We start from the raw sequence: 19,191 nt of genomic DNA, 5'->3' as shown, positions 1-19,191 counted from the left end.
CCTCCAGAGTGGCCAAATGAACTGAGTGAAGGTCACCAGCTGGGAGACCTTTCTCCTCCTCTCCACCGGGACTTTGTCCCTGAATGCTCACCAGTGATCAGCAAAGCCTAGTACTTGAAGCAAATGTTCTGCTTTAATGGTAAGATACGTACTGCCTGTCCTCTAAAGCTCCAACCCCTTCAGGTTTCATTCCAGAAAAATGAAATTTTGCCCTGTCATATGCACTCAGAAACTAACAGAAGATTTGTTATAAATCCAGGAAATTAAACTCTGACCAACAGTCGGTGCATCAAGGCCTGTCAGGGCTTGATGAAGATCTTCAGAAGTCCTGAGCATTAGAGATAATGCTTCCCATGCCACCACCACCTACCATATGCATTATCACTTCTGGTAAAAATCTAAACCTTGCAGTAGAAGGAATTTCAGCAAAGCTCAGACTCTTACCATGAAAATAATGCAATGCATTTCCTGAAATATCATTATTTTTTTCTTTTTGTTTGTGTCCTATTAACTGGTGATCTAAGCATGTGCTCAGTGTGTCTTTTGGGGGATTTTATCCCTGCCTCCATGCACCTGTATACCCACCAAATATTTCCCACTTGATTGGTTTGCTTATTTGTATCACAAGTTTTTCCACTGAAACAATCATGCTTAATGTGATCTTACTTCTTTTGAGGGAACTGTGAAGAAGCAGGAGTATGTTTTTCTAACATTTTAAATATAAAATCAATGTATTCATTTAAGACACACTTCTTGAGCTCTAATGATGTTCCAAGGAGAACATAGGAAGTCAACCTTATTACAAGGATAATTAATGCTTGAGGCAAAGTCACATGTGGACAAAACCATGAAAGACAAGCCATGAGCTGAGTGACCAAGCCATGTGACTATTTAAGATGGAGAGAAAAGCACCTAAAAGGGACAGTATTAGTCTGTTCAAGCTGCTGTAACAAAATACCGAAGTCTGCATGGCTTCAAGAATGGAATTTTTTTCTCACAGTTCTGATGACTGGCAAGTCCAAGATGAAGGTACAGGCCAACTCAGTTCCTGGTGACAGCCCTCTTTCTGACTCATAGATGGTGGTCAGCCTACTGTATCTTCACATGATGGGGATAGGGAGACCTTTCTCATGTCTGTAATTCTAAAGGTACTAATCCCATTAGAAGGATTCAACCATTATGACCTCATCTAAACTTAAAATCCAGGACCCTGGGTGGTGCAGCGGTTTGGCGCCTACCTTTGGCCCAGGGTGCGATCCTTGGGACCCGGGATCGAGTCCCACGTCGGGCTCCCGGTGCGTGGAGCCTGCTTCTCCCTCTGCCTGTGTCTCTGCCTCTCTCTCTCTCTCTGTGACTATCATAAATAAATAAAAATAAAAAAAATAAATAAATAAAAATAAACTTAAAATCCCTCTCCAAGACCTCACCTCCCACTGCCATCACACTGGGGATTAGGATTTCAACATATAAAAATTCAGGGGTGATGCAAACATAAGTCCTTAACAGGGATGGAGACAAAGACAACATGGAACCTTGAGGGACTGAAAGGAGACCACCAAGACTCAACGGCAAGGTAGAAAATGGCACTCTGGCAGCAACAGAACTGGCAGCGTATTAGGAATTTTCCTAAATGGCAATTTTTATTTTTTCTGAGAGAAATAGGCCACAAAAGAAGGATTTTAGGCAAGGCACAACATGGTCACTTTTGAGTTTTATAAATATTATCCTGACCAGGTGCCTGAGAGGGTGGACTAGAAGAGAGAAGTAAGCAAGGAGAACAGTTAGGATGTCACTGAAGTATCTCAGTAGACAGTTGGCCACTACTCTTTAAGACATTTTTGTACCAATTTTTAAAAATCCATGAGTCATCATTGGTAGGCAGAGGAATTAGAAGAAAGACACTACCTTGCAGACACATGGCTTGAAAAAGAGCCCTTTGTGACAAGAAAGATTGGCCTTCCTCCGACATGAGGCAGACCTGTGCCAGGGGCAGGGCTGAGTTGTGGTTTCAGCCCCACTGGCCCTCTTGCGCAGGTACCCTGCATAGCACATGAAGCACACAGGTAAGTGTATGCACAGTGACAGTGGTGAGAGAGAGTGATGGGTTGGAGTACCTGAAGGACTGTGGGAGACTGAGATGCTTAGGACAACTCCTGAGTCCCAAGCTTGGATTTCTGAGTAAAAGCTACTGAATCTAGACTTGAATACAGTGACCCTAAGGTGATTGAGCCATCCAAATAGAATATAATACGATCAGCATGCGTCCATCAGATAGGATCTCCTTGTACTAGCCTGTAAGCTCTATGAAAACAAAGACTGTGCTTTATTTGGGGCTGCCAAGTGTGGCTGTACAATATTCAACTCATGTAGGCATAAGCATCAGCCCTAGAAATGATTCTCAATACATACCACTGAGTGAATAAGCAAAATGAAGCTCAGGAGAGGGCTCAGCATGAAAGCCTTCACCCCTCATGACAGATGATTGAAGCAAACTCTGATTTCTGATCTCGTCATACATGAATTTCAACCAGGGCTTGTGAAGAGTGACTTTTTTACCAGACTGGACACTGGGAAGTGGACTGGGAAAATGGGTTAAAGGAAACAAATACAGTCAGGTGAGGGGAAAGATGGTGTAACCAGGTTACTTGGTAATTTTAAGAACACGTTTTGTCAGCTACTTAAAAAGAGAGGGGATTGCAGGAGACCAGGAAAAAGAGTAGAGAAATGAGAAAGCAAAAGAGAGAAAAGCAATCCTCTCTGCTCCATAGTTTTAATTCCCCTTTTCTACTTGGAGTAAGGAACAAACCACTGTGAATGCCTGACTGGTTTCTGATTCCACTCTTCCCACCTTCCTATATCTTCTTTCTCCCAAACATCACCATTTTCAAGGGAAGGAAGGCTAAGGTTCAGGGAACAGATATTTAAAATGAGAGTCTAATTGGATGGGTGAGGAAATCTCCATGTTCAACGTCCTTCACAGTGCCAATCTACCAAGTCGACAGAACTGTCACATAAGCAGTTGCTGCCTTTAAAGAATGACATCCTGTCACATCCTGCAGTAATAACAGGGCTGGACCAAGGCACAAGAGACAAGGATGTGGCATCCCATGCTTTGGTAATATCCGTGTTTCTCTAGGCCTCCAGTTTCTCACCACAAAAAGGAGGGGCAGCATATCTGCAAGAAGCAGACCGTCTACGTCGACTTTCCTGCTTTCCGCCATCTGGTCAATTTCCTGTTGTCATGAAGCACCCATTACTGAGGGAGAACCATACTTGGCGCTGTTGAACTACGCTCATTTGGTGAAACATGGTGAGGTTTTAATCATCTAAGACACCTTCAATTACTTAGGGGGTGGGGCAAGGAGGATCATGATTTTTAGAACCCTGGAAATGTTCTTTGAGGATAAAAATTGAGTGTCAGGGCCTCTGTGAGCCTGTGATGGGAAGCTGCTGCAGAAATTGGCGGTGCACAAAGTTTAGATTCCAATGAGGCTACAGTTTTACTATAAACAGGCACAGATGCACGGAGGGGACTTTGGGAAGCTGGTCGGTTTTCTAGTCTCCTCACAAGAGGGCAGTGCTGCTTCACAGTTGTGGCCTTTGCTCCGTAGGCCAGGGGCAGCCTGGCTGCAGGTCCCCAACGTTTGTCTCATCTCAGGCATCACCAAAGAAGTTTGTTTTGTTCAGGACCTTGTTAGAAGGAAAATCTTAGCAAAAGTTGTTCTCTTTTGTCTTCTCAGAAATTTACAGGGTGATTCTGGAATCATAAATAGCCACAGATTCTCTTACTTCTACCCTGGAAATGAAGGGAATTAAGAGCATCAGTTGGTTAGTGATAGGATAAATGCAATTAATGAAATCCCTTTTGATGACCTACTGCACATTACAGGCACTTCTGGAGATTGTAAAAGTTTATGAGAGACACGTGAGTGCTTAGTACACTTGGTATCCTTGAGACATGAACCTACCCTCAGGGGATAGCTCAGGTATATTTAACAGAAACATATTTTAAAGAACTATTTTAAGTCTTATAAATATGACTATGTGGGCAAAGAGAAATTGCTAATCAAGTTTCAGAATTATAGTGACTGAAGTCTAAAGAATAACATGTTTTCCAAAATGCTCCTTTTGGAAATGAATGCTTTTGTGTGCCTGTCTTAATATGCACCAGCCAAGAATTTTTCACTGGTGACTTACTACAGATGCATGTGTGTGTATGCATATACACACATACATGCTCTGCGTCCTCTAATGAGATTAAACTCAATTTCAGAACTGAGTTCAAATTTTGAACAGTTCCAAAAATTTGCCTATGTGGCCTTAACATTCTCTCTAAATTCTTCAGGTCAGAACCATCATCTTTTCTGCTAAACCAAACTTGAGAGTACATTTTCGAGAGCTATTTTAATCAAACTGAAAGTTCATTCTCGGACAAAAGGGAATGTGCTCCCTAGCAATTCACAATTCAAAATTTAAGAAAACAACTCCAGAGGCACCTGGCTGACTCAGTCAGAGGAGGAGCATGCGACTCTTGATCTCAGGGTCAGGAGTTTGAGCCCCATATAGGGTGTAGAGATTACTTAAATAAATATTTTTTTTTAGAAAAAGAAAGAAAAAAGAAAACAACCCCATTTACAACAGAATTGAAAACAATAAAATACTTAGGAATAAATTTAACAAAAGAATTTTTAAAAAGAGAATTGCTAGGCTTATACACTGAAAACTGCAAAATATTACTGGAAATTGAAAAAGATCCTACTAAATAAAAAATGTCCCAAGGTCATGGATCAGAAGATATTAAGATCTTCTGAATTTGTTAAGATGGCAAAACTCCAAAGATTCATCTTCAGATTCAACATAATAAAGTCTCAGCTGGCTTTTTTGCAGAAATTGATAGGCTCATCCACGCGTGGGATCCAGAATAGCCAAAGCAACCTTGGAAAAAAACAACAAAGTTGGAGGTGTCACACTTCCTTATTTTAAATACTACAAAGCTACAGGAATCAAGACTGCAGTATTGGCATAAATATAGACATAGAGATTAATAGAAATGAGAACCCAGAAGTAAATTCATATACTTATGATCAATCGATTTTTGACAATGGTCTCAAGACAATTCAATGAGGGAAGAAGACTGCTTTCAACAAATGGTGCTAGACAGCTGTTAATCACATACAAAAGAATGAATTTGGACCCTATTTCACACCATGTACAAAATTAATTCAAAATGGATTAAAATGTAAGAGGTACAACTAAGGCCATACCTGTTAGAAGGAAACAGAAGTCTTTGTGACCTTGAATTGGGCAACAGTTTCTACGATATAACATCAAAGCACAAAGCATGAAAGGAAAAATAATGCATAAACTGACAAAATTTTTTAAATTTTGTGATTCAAAGGGCACTATCAAGAAAGTGAGATGATAACCCACAGAATGGGAGAAAAAAACCACAAATGACATATCACATAAGGATATAATGTCCATAATATGTAAAGCACTCTTAGAGCTCAGCAATTAAAAGATAAACAATCCAAGTTTTGAATGGTCAAAGGTTTGAACAGAAATTCCTCTAAAAAAAATACAAATGACCAATAATCACATGAAAAATACCCAACACAATTATTAGTCATTAGGGAAATGAAAATCAAAACCACAAAGAGATACACTTCAGATCCAATAGGATGGCTGTAATAATATTCTAAAAGACAATAACAGGAATGGGGTGCTACATGACCCCATCCCAGGGCATGATGGAAAGAAGGGTTTCCTGTCCTGCTTGATCCTTTGCCCATACCCCATCAGCAGGTGCCAGCCTGAGCCCAGTCTTCTCATCCCTAGTAGATAAAAGAGGACCCACCCACAGACCCGAGCCCATGAAGGGGGACCCTATCCTCTGTCTCTGGGAGGAACCAGGTACTATGGTAGCCTTTGGAGATTCAATATGCAAGATAAAGTCCCCATCCTTATGAAGTATATATTCTAATGGTGGAGATAGGCCTCAGGAATGCAAGCTGCAAATGAAGTATATCACATTTTTTTATGACATGATCATTTGGAAATGCCCTCACCAGAAGAAATCAAGAAAAGAAAGAAGGCTGCTGTTCTTGGTCTCCGGACCAACAAATAGTGCATCGTTGTAGAAGAAGGGAAATAAATCTTGGTTAGAGATGTTGGTGTAACCATAACTGATCCTTTCAAGCAGTTTGTGCAAATACTTCCTGAAAAGATGTCACTGTGTTTTGTATGATGCAAGCTTTGAAGCCAAGGAATCCAGAAAAGAGCAGTTGATGGCTTGTGTGTGTGTGTGTGTGTGTGTGTGTGTGTGTGCGTGTTTAAACAATTTCCAGACCTGAGGTGATGGTTATGCCTCTGTCCTTGGACCTTCAAGTTGAGAGGAATAAGAATCTGAGAGACTTAGAGATTGCTCTCTTCCTGGTTTCCAAGGATAGAAACTGCCTTCTGTGAGAGGATTGGACTAGGGCACCAGAACTAGCGTCTCTGAAAACTAAAGTGATCTATGCAAGCTCCCAGGATACAATCAAAAAGAAATTTCAAAGCATAAAACACAAAAGTAAGCAAATGGACCAGAAGACCTCAATGGGGCTTGTATTGCTGAAAAGCTAGGTGGATCTTTAATTGTAGCTTTTGAAGGATGCCCTGTAGACCATCATGCAGTGCCACAAAGTGAAAGGTTCCATGTTTAGTGTTGTTATATAAGTAAAACAATATGTTTAGGTCAGGGTCTCACTGAAGGGTCTCACTATCTAGTCATCTGTTAGAGTAAATGAAATATTCTACAAATATGTACAAATGGTCCTAAATAAGTCTAAAATCCGAAGATGTATTGGTGTTAAATTAAATCCTTATTGGCCAAATGCCTGTTTCAATGAGTTGGCTTGTAAGGTTTTTGTTAAACTCGTGGTTTTTAATAATGCAGTTCACAAAGCAGCACAAAGCCTTATGAAGAGAATTACTGCATCTTTGTAACCTCAGCAGTTACTTTGTTTCTTTTGCTTAGAGAATTGGTCATAATCTGGTTATAATTTCGGCCCCAAATTCTCTATTCTCTGTTGAGCTAAAGTGAACCGTGGAAACTAAATCTCTTCACTACATGTCACAGCACTAATATACTAACTACAGTGAGATTAAGTCAGACAGTCTTTTAAATCTAGCAAATGTGTGATAGAGACTGCTCAGAACTATGCACACTTCTCATTAAGGGGGGCACGTGTTGTGATGAGCACTGGATGTGCTATGTAACTGATGAATTGCTAAATTCTACTCCTGAAACCAATATTACACTATTTGTCAACTATCTATAATTCAGATAAAAACTTGAAAGATGAAAAAAAAGGAATTGTGCACACTTCTAACCAGTTGAACTTAGAAGTAGCTGTATTGGCTTTATTATTAAAGGTAGCTTTAAAAAAAAGACAGTAACAAATGTCAGCGAAGTTGTGGAGAACTCTCAGACATTGCTGATGGGAATGTGAAATGGTACAGTCATTTTAGAAAAGAGTTTGGAGGCTCCTCAAAAAGTTGAACCCAGCAATTCCATTCCTTTGGTATATACCCAAGATAATGAAAAACATGCCTTTACACAAAAACCTATGCACGTATGTTCAGAACATCATTATTTATAATAGCCAAAAGGTGAAAACAATCTAAACGTCCATCAACTGACAAATAACTAAATGAGGCATGGAGTATCCGTACAATGGAATAGTATTCATGCATAAAAAGGAATGAAGTACTGAATGAAAATTTTAACTAAATGAAGACCGCACTCACAAAAGACCACATATTTTGTTCCATTTATAGGAAATTTCCAGAAAAGGCAAATCTGCTGGCGCAGAAAGTAAACTGGTGGTTTTCAAGGGCTAGGGTAGGGTGGAATGGGAGTGACTACTAATGGGAATGGGATTTTCTTCTGGGATGATGAAATGTTATGGAATTAAATTATAACGATGATTGCAGAGCTTTGTAAACACACTAAAAATCATTGAGTTTTATGCTCTAAAGAGTGAATTTTATGGTATGTAAATTATATTTCAATTAAGAGAGAGACAGAGAAAAAGAGAATGGGCTTTGACAGAATGTTCCCAACCATGAAGGAGATGGAAGTAGAAATGAGGTCATTAAAATGCTAGAATAAAGAGTAGCATCATAAATTTGCTCTCAATCCAGGTCCCAATAACACTGTTTACTGAAGACCAAGGCCTGCCTTTTTCTAAATACACTGATTAGGAAACAAAAGCTTATTGACCTAACTCCCCCCACAAAAAAATAAATAAATAAACAACTAAATAGAAATAAAAAACCCAAGTGGTTACATAGTTTCTGGTTTTTTTGCAGCAAATATTTATCTTACTATTTAATATAAACTAATACCCACTAACAGGAAAATTGACTAATAGTAATGTATAAATGCAATGGAGTGTTACAGAGCAGAAAAAATGAGTGGATCTGTGCTACATTAGCAAAAACTTGATGAAAAAGCAAATAACAAGACTATATACAGTATGAGATCATTTATATAAAATTTTTAAATGCAAAGCAATACTGTACACACACACACACCACATACCACTTACATATAAAATATGTATATATATCCTTAATTACATATATATATCTCTAAGTATATAATATATACTGTATAATATATGCATAATATATTAAGAAATTAAGTATTAAGGATATATACATATATTACATAGTATAATATATACTAAAAGGATTAAGTATTGAGTATGAGATATATGTATATAGATGTGTATATATGCATATATATATATAGAATTAAAAAGTTCACACAGTGATAAACATCTGATTAAAGAATAAGAAGAATAGGAACCCTATAGGAGAGAGGAGGAACAATGGGATCCCTGGGTGGCGCAGCGGTTTAGCGCCTGCCTTTGGCCCAGGGCGCGATCCTGGAGACCCGGGATCGAATCCCACGTCGGGCTCCCTGCGTGGAGCCTGCTTCTCCCTCTGCCTATGTCTCTGTCTCTCTCTCTCTCTCTGTGTGACTATCATGAATAAATAAATAAAATCTTTAAAAAAAAAAATAAACTCTATTTAAAAAAAAAAAAAAAAGGAGAGAGGAGGAACAAGCAACAGACTATTTCAACTACCTTTATAATATTGGTTTCCTTCATCTGGGTAGTAAGTTAGTAACTTTTTATTCTGTTATTCTTTGTGCTTTGGATCTGTTAGAAACTTTCTACTACAAACTTTAAAAAATAAAAACAATTTTAAGAAGTAATCCTCATAAGGGCTTTATTGTTTGCCTTAAAATCACAATACACAGGGATGAAGCATTGGGAGCTGCTCTAAAATACTTTGCAACGGTCCAGGGGCAAGTATCAAAGCTTTAGAATATTTTCAAAAATGAGAGCAAGAAACCGAGAGGTGGCCTCTAGGATTCTGTTTCCGTGTCAGTGGCTGAACATCTTGCTTGTGTTTGAAAACTAATCAAGAGCCCGGCCGTGAACAGATTCCCCGCAGGACTCTCTCTGGCACCCCGTCGTCCCCCAGCCCACTTTCCCAGACTCGCACCTATTTGCCACCTGTTACAGGACTGAGCCAGAAAGTGTTCAAACCTTTGATCAAGCGATGCAAAGACTGCTGTTAATTTAAGTGTTTGCCAGTATGTGAAAGACCCTGAAGTACACTGTGCCCATTGAAACCAGTGTACTCAGTTGAAAAGTAAAAAAAAAATCAGTGATCTACTATTGTAGCTCCTATGACAACTTATCTAGCTGCTTGTACTGATTTTTTCCTCCAAATTGAGCATATTTAACATAATTTGGGGACTTTTTAAAAGCGCTAATGCGTGTCTGCACGTCTGTGTCTGTGTTTGTGTGTCTGTGTCTGTCTCTGTGTGTGTCTTATGAATATTTAAGGGGGTTAGTTAATGTATAATTTTTAAATTCAACCCATTAAAGTCATTGCTATGCAGGTAACACCCAGAAGCGAGAAGCCCTGAAAAAGCTGAGCGGTCAAAATCCCCGTGCAGCTGCAAGCAGACAGCCTGGCATCTGGGTACTCTGGTCAGGGGCATGTCTGCTAACGGCCTGCTAGGAACAGCGCAGCGGAATGGACTTCTGGGGCATGTCCAGCCCCAGATATCTTTTTTCCTGTCGAAAGCCAGAGAGATTCATCACATTTCTATCTGCCCAGCATTTGGAAGGAGCAGTGCTGCTAAGGATTTTAGCTGATTGCATTGGCACTGGCAGAGAGCCCCTGATTGACAGCCCTGCAGGGCCGCACGGCTCCATGCACACATGCAGTCCAGCCAATGACATCTTCCTAATGAAAACCAAAAGGTATTTCTGCATTTCAACCACTCCAGCCATGGCAAACCAGACCTCAAGTCCCCCCTGATTAAAAAAAGTTGCTGACCTGGTTAAAGGGAAGTGCAGAAGCAAATTTGAAGACAATGCAGGGTCAAGTAAGAGTAGGAAAGGAACGAGACTCAAGCCAGACGGAATCCCTCTCTTAGTCTCTATCCTAACTGAATTTTAATGGTTTTTTTTTTTTTTATTAAAGCAGAACATGCCTTTGGAAAAGTACATAAGCTATACAAGTACAGCTTGATGAATTTTCTCAAATCAGGTACACCTGATGACCACATACTGATCCAGCATCCCAGAAGCCTCTTCCATGCCTCATTGTCCCTAGTTCTCCACCAAAGCAACCACAGGTCTGGTTTCCTGTGGTTGCTGGTTTCCACTTGCCTTTGAATGCTCAGCAGAATCACACACGATGTATTCTTGTGTGTCTGCTCTACATTGTTAGTGCGATTCACCCCGTTCTGTGTGGCAAGCTGGTTGGTAGTGGGATGAACAAACTACAACGAATGCTGTCCTAGTCTGAGCATTTGCTCATCTCGGAAGAACCCACGGTGCTTGAGCTGACCTAGATTTTTCTAAAATCAGAGGGCTCCTTCTGGTCATTCCAGTCATTTGCAGTGCTAGCAGCACTGTGCTAGCAGGCTGGGGCCTCCGAGGTTCGAACACTGAAGAAACATTTACTTCTCATTTTTAATTTCAAGGGATTTCGATGCACTGGGTCAAGTCGTTCCAAACGTCTTCTTTTCTCTCTTTAATGCTGATAGAATATACAGTAATATCCTTTCTCCAGCCAAGATACTGGTGAATTTTGCCAAGTTTTCTCTTTTATTCATGATCAGTCTAAGTTTATCCATTTTGCTAGTTTAAAAAAAAAAAAAAACTTTTGGCTTTGTTGAATCTCTTAATTATGCATTGCTTTTCAATTTCATTAATTACTGCTTCTCAATGCTGTTTTCTTCTCCTTGCTTTAGTTTGATGTCTTTTCCTAACTCTTGATCATTGATGCCTCCTTTTTGAATACATTGTTTCCTAAATTAAGTTTTTCTTTTCATCTTTGAAACCATCCTTCAGTACCCTATACTCTGGGATGCTGGGACTTTTATTACTATGCACACTACATTTCTCCTCCATTCATCGTGGAGACTCTGTAAATATGGGGTGCTGAGAAGATGTAGCATGGTGGAGGAAGAAGGGCGTGGCTGTCTCTGCGCCCTCCCACCCTGAAGCACCGTCTGTCAACAGCCAGTCCTCTCAGCAGCACTCGTGGGTTCAGGTCCAGCCTGCTCATCTCTCCTCCGCTCATCCTGACTCCATAGGGGACCTTCCCAAACTTCCTGGTCTAACAATCTCAATTTCTTCCCCTGTCCCCTCAGCCCTAGGATGGAAGCTGCTTCCTGCAATTATCAGCTCTGTGTTTCCTAAGGGCTTCCTCTTGCTTAACTCTGACTTCTATTCATTTCATTCTGCTAAAATAGCTGATTTGGTTTGTCTTCTGACTGCACTCTGCATGTAGTTGTCCCAAAGCACACGTAACAGAGAAGTGAAGCATATTCGAAAGTGGTGCAAAATCTCATTTTCCCCTCTCTCCCAAATTGCTTTTCCTCCTCCATCCTATATCTTGGTGGAGAAGCAACTAAGCCAGAAGCCAGAAATCTGGGAGTGCTCTGACATTTGGTCTCCCTCTCTCTCTCTCTCTCTCTCCTTTAGACTCTATAGCCAGTCTGCCATTAAATTCCATTCCTTCAGGGGCTCCTGGGGGTTTCAGTCAGTTAAGCAGCCAACTCTTGATTTTGGTTCAGATCATGATCTCAGAGTCATAGGATCAAGTCCCAAGTGAGGCTCCGCGCTCAGCACAGAGTCTGCTTGAGATTCTCTCTCTCTCCCTCTACCCCTCCCCCTACACACTCATGCTCTCTCTCCCTCTCTCTAAAATAAAGAAATATTTTTTAAAAAATTCCAATGCAGCTGACCCTTATGTATTTCCCTGAAATCTCTTCCCTCCTTTCCATTTTCCAAGCCACCATTTTAATTCAGGCTGGAGTCATTTCTCATCAGGCCTATTTAACTAGTCTCCCAGCCTGCGGCCTCCTTACATACCAATCCCTATCCTGTTACCAAAGTCATCCTCCAGAGAAGCAAAGCTGCTGTCTTTAAAGACATTTCAGGGGTGACTGGGTGGCTCAGTCAGTTAAGAGGTTGGCTCTCGGTTTTGGCTTGAGTCATGATCTTAGAGTCGTGAGATCAAGCCCTGTGTTGGGCTCTGAGCTGAGTAGGGAGTCTGTTTGAGATTCTCGCTTGCCCTCTCCCTCTGCCCGTTCCTCACCTTTCACCCACACCCATGCTCCCCTATCTTTAAAAAATAATAATAATAAATTTAAAAAGAAGACACTTCAAAGGCTCCCCATTCTATAGGGTAAAGCCCAATGCCTCAGTACCACATTCATCTTTTAGCCCTTTGTGGGCTGATCTTTGCCCATTCCCTTAGCTTCATCTGTCACTAATCCCCATCTTCCACAAGCAAATCCTGCGCACTCCACACACTATCTCCCAGGATGTCTGTCTCATTGGTCTGTGAACAACTCAAGATGAAAAGATATGGCTTATCTATCATTACTCACACAACTTGGCAGTGAGGGCATTCAATAAGCTCCCATGAAATGAGAAAATGACATTCCATGTTTCTGTATAGTTTTCATATTCGTAATTTTGGATATTTAACCATACTAGTTGTTATGGTAATTCTATGTGCCAACTTGACTAGGCCACAGTACCCAGATATTTGGTCAAATATAATTCTCAATATTTATATGAGATGAGATTAACGTTTAAATAAGTAGACTTTGAGAGAAGCATATTGCTCTCCATATGTGGAGTGGGCCTCATCCAATCAATGGAAGGCCTTAGCAGGAAAAACAAAAACAAAAACAAAAAACAGGGCAGCCCTGGTGGCGCAGCGGTTTAGCCCTGCCTGCAGCCCAGGGCGTGATCCTGGAGACCCTGGATGGAGTCCCACGTCGGGCTCCCTGCATGGAGCCTACTTCTCCCTCTGCCTGTGTCTCTGCCTCTCTCTCTCTCTGTCTCTATGAATAAATAAATAAAATCTTTAAAAATAAAATAAAATATACATTTAAAAAACAAAAACAAAAACACAACCTTCCCAGAAAAGGAGGAAATTCTACTAGCAGACTATCTCTGAACTCAAATTGCAACTTTTCCCTGGGTCTCTAGCCGGCTGGCCTACTCCACGGATTTTGGACTTGAAATCCAATCACATGAACAAAGTGAGCCAATCTCTTAAAATTAATCTCTTTACACACACACACACACACACACACACACACACACATCTTGGTTCTATTTCTCTGGAGAATTCTAATACATTGGTTTTGTATTCGAGGTTTGTTTGCCATCACAAATACAACTCGATACTGATAATTTTTATCTCAGATAATTATATAAGATTAATATGTAGGAGTATATTTCCATTCAAAGGGATAAAAGTTACAATGGCTCTTAATAAATATTTTCTAATCTCCATCCAAAAAAGATCAGACCAATATATAATGCTTCAGTGCTGTATAAATATTATGTTGGTCCCTACAGCAAAATCCACACGTTTCACATTTTAATTTATGATTTTTTAACTATTCTCTGGGTAGAATATGGCTCTGTACATTTACTTATTGGATATATTTCCTATTAAAACATTTTTTAAGGATTTTATTTATTTATTTATTTGAGAGAGAGAGAACATGAGCAGAGTGAGTAGCAGAGGGAGAGGGAGAAGCAGACTCCTCACCTAGCAGAGAGCCCAACATGGGGCTCGATTCCAGGACACCGAGATCATGACCTGAACTGAAGGCAGATGCCCAATCGACTGAACCACCCAGGCCGCCCCCCCCCCCGGCCCCCAGGTATGTTTCCTATTAAATAAACAACTTGTTTATATATCATTTGCCCATTTGTCCCTGGAGTTTCAGAAGTGTAATATGATTTCTTCACTTCAACATGAGTTATGACAGGATAATCATTGTAATCAATAGATCCAAGTGTGCCCTGGTTCAAGGATATGAGGAATCATGCTTTCTTATGCAGGTCAGCTCCTGCACAATTACCAGGATCCCAGGCTGTAGAGGCTCTGCTATCTTTAGTCTGTAAGCTCCAAAGTTGCCCTGGGACACATTTCCCTCACAGTCAAGCAAAAAGAGAGAAGAGAAAGAAAGGAGTGTTCTTAGAAGTTTTTAGGCCAGGCCTAGAAATGGAACTCTTATCTCCACTGTCAAACCATTTGGTAAACTCATCATATGGCAAATTCAATGCAGAGGTTCTGGAAATGCAGTCCAGCTGCATACTCAGGACAACAAGGGTAACACAGATTGTGAGTAGCCAGCACCAGTCTCTGCAACAGTATGCAACCTGCTGTGCCCAATGTTGACAACGTGGACTCTGAAGGCAGACACACATGTGACTATCCTATCAAACAAGGTATTTAAACTTTCTGATCCTGAGGTTTTTAATTTTTCCAATCTGGCCATAAAAATAAGGACTTTGTAGGGCAGTTGTAAGAATTAAATTAGACAAGTATGTGCAAGATCCTGGCATACAGTAGGTTTATAATACATATCAGATTCCTTCTATAATTTTCTGTCATATTTTGGGTAGAAGTGCATTTATGTTTTGATCTTTTTGTCATTTGCATTCATGTTCTTCTGTTTGGGGATGTAAAAAATGTGGTTTTTATGAAATTTTAAGGCTTCTTTTAATTTGTGATTTCCCATAGTGTTTGCAGGAGTGTCAAGCTATACTTCTGCCCATTGTTGAAGAGAATGCCTGCTCTGTATCTTCTAGGTTGCCTACGGTCTGAGTTTGTATTTTCTTCTTTTATTTTTCTGTACTGCAAGTTCTGGAACAGTCTCTAAACCCTTCCCAATGTCAAATTCCAAAAATCAAACTGTGATATAGAACAAATATGTCTCCTACTAGCCCATTTCCTGTCGGTCTTTATGTCCAATTTTTTTCTTCCCCTAAGAGTTGCCTGTCCTCCACATCCCCATCCAGAATGCTCTCTAGATCTCCTCCCTGCCAACATTTGCCCTCAGCAAAACAGCTCAATTATGTCAAAATGACTGCAAGAGATTTAAGCAGTGATATAGACTTTGGTGGAAAACAATCACCTGGGGGCTGATTGAAATGTAAATCCCCAAAATTTTTGATCCAGATGGTCTTGGTACAAATCTGCGTTTTAACTGAATACCCTAGGTGATTTTAAAACAGATACTCCCACACTTAGAAAAAGTGGCTGAACTCCTTGCAGAGACATTTACACATAAGATCTTAAACTGTGCCGGAGAAAAAAGTCATAATAACATTATTTCAGGCACCTAACAATGGATAAGAAAGCTCTTCTGCAGAGAGTGTAGGTTTCCTCCTGCCCTAAAAATTGCATATATTCTTTATAGTTACTGTTACTATAATCACTTTTTTTTCCTGCAGGTAAGAATAAATACTCAGTCTGTGGCCTTATCAGAATCAAACCAAGTGTTTTCCAATCTATTACTGCATGGGCTGTGTGATTTAGAGTTTAAGAAGACTAACATGATTAAACCTCTCAATTGCATTGTGAGGTGTTATTCTTATAGCGAAGGGGGGGGGGGGAATCAAGTAGAAATAGCAAGTTCTATTTCTAACTGTGCCTCTCTCCGAATGCTCCAACCACTTCAGTCTTACTGTTGAGTCCTCTAATAATTTTTCTCATTCTTAAGATGTTGCTTTCATTATCTTCTAAAAGAAAATACAGACATTAAAATAACAAACAATAATTTTATTTCTCACAAGAATTACATTTCCCAAACTTCCTTACTGCGTTAAGTATGTAAAACAGAAAACATTTTATGACACACAGTGAGTGTGACAATGGAATTGCAAGGCCTCACAGGGTCAAGTTACAGGGGTGGCTTAGTGTAGGACCTGACACACTTCACCCAGAGTGATTGCCATTTCAAGCATCACCCTACAGAGGCATGATCTTCAAAGAACCAAGAGGAAAGAACAATCATGTAAATAATATTCCAACATGGAAGCGAGTGCATAGGGCACTATCTGTGCCTCTGATAGAGGAAAGCAGGCCAAAAGACTATGGGAATAAATATTATGTTAAGGACCTTCTAAGACATCTAGAACAGAATTATTAGTGGCTCTGTTTGATCATCAAATGAAAGGCTGTCATAAATCAAGAAGATGAAGGACAGTTTTCATCCAGAGGACTGAAAAGTCTTCCAACATCTGGTCTGGAAAAGATTCAGTGGCATGAGTGTAATTCGGATATCCTACTGGAAAGTAGGATTGAAAGATTGCAGTTGGTGCTTGTCTTTTCTCAAGGTACAGGGATTAATGACCAGATAGGAGAGCTAATGACTCAACCAGAGAGGATTATTACTCAGCCTGACTGGCAGAAATCCCTTTGAGGCTATCCTTTGTCCCACATTGTTCTAGTTATTAAATTAAATTTTAAAATAGTACCTGCTTTTCCTTAAAGGGAAAATTCACCTGTATTTTCCTCCACCCCACCCTACTTGTCCTTTTTTTTTTCCTTAAATTGTGGCAAAATACACATAACATAAAATTTCCCACCTTAACCATTATTAAATGTGTAGTTCACAGGCATTAAGTAGGTCACGTTATTGTGCCTCCCTGCCTTTATTTATTTTTAAATTATTAAGCAAATACTGCACTAATCTGAGACAAAGTAGAAGGTCTCAGTAATTGTGAAAAATGGTGCCTCTGGCTTTATCTCTACATGTAATCTTAGGACGAATAGAATCCTTGAGGTGCCTCCCCATAGACATTTCCCCCAACACACATGCACACACATACACTACATAATGAATTCTGGAGTCCCAGAGGAGTCTCAGATGGTGTGGATGCCACTCATTCTATGTTCTATCCCTGCCAGAATTGCTGGTAGCGGAGTTTCCAATCCACCAAAGCAAAGCCACAGATTCCTTCCTTCTATTACACATTTCCCAAAACACAGTCATTCCAAGTCACTAGCAGCTCAGTGAGACTTTTTTGTGAACCCCTCCCTTTCTCCTCTGCTCAAAGCCCCTTCCCATCAAATCAGTTTTGTGAGCTGGGTCGGAGAAGACTCCAAATGACAATTGTCATGTTATCCTCCGCTCCAAAGCCAGAGCCTTGTTATAAGACCAGGCCTGTGTCTTCTGATTGTCTCATTAGTTAGGACAAGTATCATTTTTCTACCACAAATATGCACTGCAGAAGCCTCTGCCACAATATCAAGCATCTCCAGACATGTTCAAAGCCAAGGTGAATGAGGTAACGTTCCAACTTGGAACTCCATTCTACTTCCCTACCATAGGCTAGTGGTCTCTGATCTGTAAGCATGTGCTTCTAGAGTTGCTTTATCCAGAATTAGAAGTACATTGTCCGCATGGCTTGATATTCATAATGACTTATTTGCTAGCCATGGAGAAAAGAAAGTGAACCCTTATATACTTTCCAGCTCCTAAATAAACAACAACTTGAAGGAGTCACCATATTACACCATATCAAACTGAGGCTTGTACTCACTTCTCAAGCACTATTGCCTGGAAATCTCCAACAGCCACCAAAGTCAAAATAGTATGATGGAGAAGGTATAGGAAATGCACATGGTGTCAAACTGTGTCATATTGCTCTCTCACTACAGCCTATTCTGTTACTACAAATAATAAAAATGCCTCACATTTATTTATACAGTCTGTAGATAGGCAAGGTTTAATTTAGATGTTCATAGCAACCCTTGTCAAGTCAGTAGGGTAAATACCATCACCTCCATTTTACAGATGAAAAGCTGTTAAGCAACAGGGCCTGAGAGAAAATGGATGATAAGTGGCACAGCGATGGTGACTGAAGCCTATAAAATTATGATAATGCCTCAATGGGAAATATGAAAAAAGGCAAATTGATCCCCAGATTATTTCACTCCTCACTAGGTTCCAATTCACACCCACCTTGGCCAGCTCACTTCCAACATTTATAGTTTGCACCAGCTCTCCCTTACAGACAAGAGACCTGAGGTATATTTATGAGTGTCACAGAGAAAGAAGTCAGTGGAAGAATTGCAACAAAGGTATGAGTTTGGGTTCCTCCTCAAGAAGATGTTGAGATCTGACCAGTAAGACCTCATTGCCTAAGAGCAGCAATTTTCAGAGTTAAAGCAACTACAGTAACAGGCCATGTTGTAATTAGCACAAACACAAGCAAATGACATAGTGGGTGAAATTTGCCTTTGAAATTTTTTTAAGCTTGAGCAATAAAGCTACCAAGTCACCAAATCCTAACAGTTTTCTTTGATAATTTACTAGAAAACTGCAACTTGTAGTGATAACAGAGGCTCTTGTCATCTGGTACAACATTAGAAGCCAAACTGGATGAATTGTACAAGCTATAGATCAGAATAATCTGCTTAATGCATCAGCATAGACTCTCCATATAGCTGTCCTGAGAATAAGCTAGACAATCTGACCCCACCATTTAACTCTGCCATTTTAAACCAGGGATCTTTTAATTTTACTTTTAAACCTTGCCACTTACTCTTTGCATGACTACCATCACCAAAATGATATAAAGAATGTGAAATTCATTTGCTAATCCTGAACAATACAGTAATCTTGAAGGATACTGTTTAAAATCTTCCCACAGATTATAAGAGAAGTAGATACAAAACATAGGTTAATTATCAAATTATTAGTAAATATTTATAAAAGAAATAATTGCACTATTTTTAAAATGCTGGATTTACTATTGAGATAGAAAAAAGCAATGTGAAAACAGA

General features: G+C 39.9%; 1 protein-coding gene and 1 pseudogene across 1 annotated transcript in view; one reads left to right on the top strand and one right to left on the bottom strand.

The window, feature by feature from the left end:
* Window positions 1-1,023: 1,023 nt before the first annotated feature.
* Window positions 1,024-6,756, top strand: LOC144288793 (destrin-like; annotated as a pseudogene).
* The window catches only part of SNX13 (sorting nexin 13), a 173,677-nt gene continuing 158,002 nt past the window's right edge, over window positions 3,517-19,191 (bottom strand). The window contains exon 28 of the mRNA XM_077856612.1: window positions 3,517-3,796. The gene's annotated coding sequence lies outside the window, so the exon portion shown is untranslated. The remainder of the gene's footprint in view (window positions 3,797-19,191) is intronic.

This window comes from Canis aureus, chromosome 18 (assembly GCF_053574225.1).
Source record: "Canis aureus isolate CA01 chromosome 18, VMU_Caureus_v.1.0, whole genome shotgun sequence".
In the NCBI taxonomy this organism is placed as follows: Eukaryota; Metazoa; Chordata; class Mammalia; order Carnivora; family Canidae; genus Canis; species Canis aureus.
The sequence above is the reverse complement of the archived record's forward strand: the minus strand, read 5'-3'. Positions and strand labels throughout refer to the sequence as shown.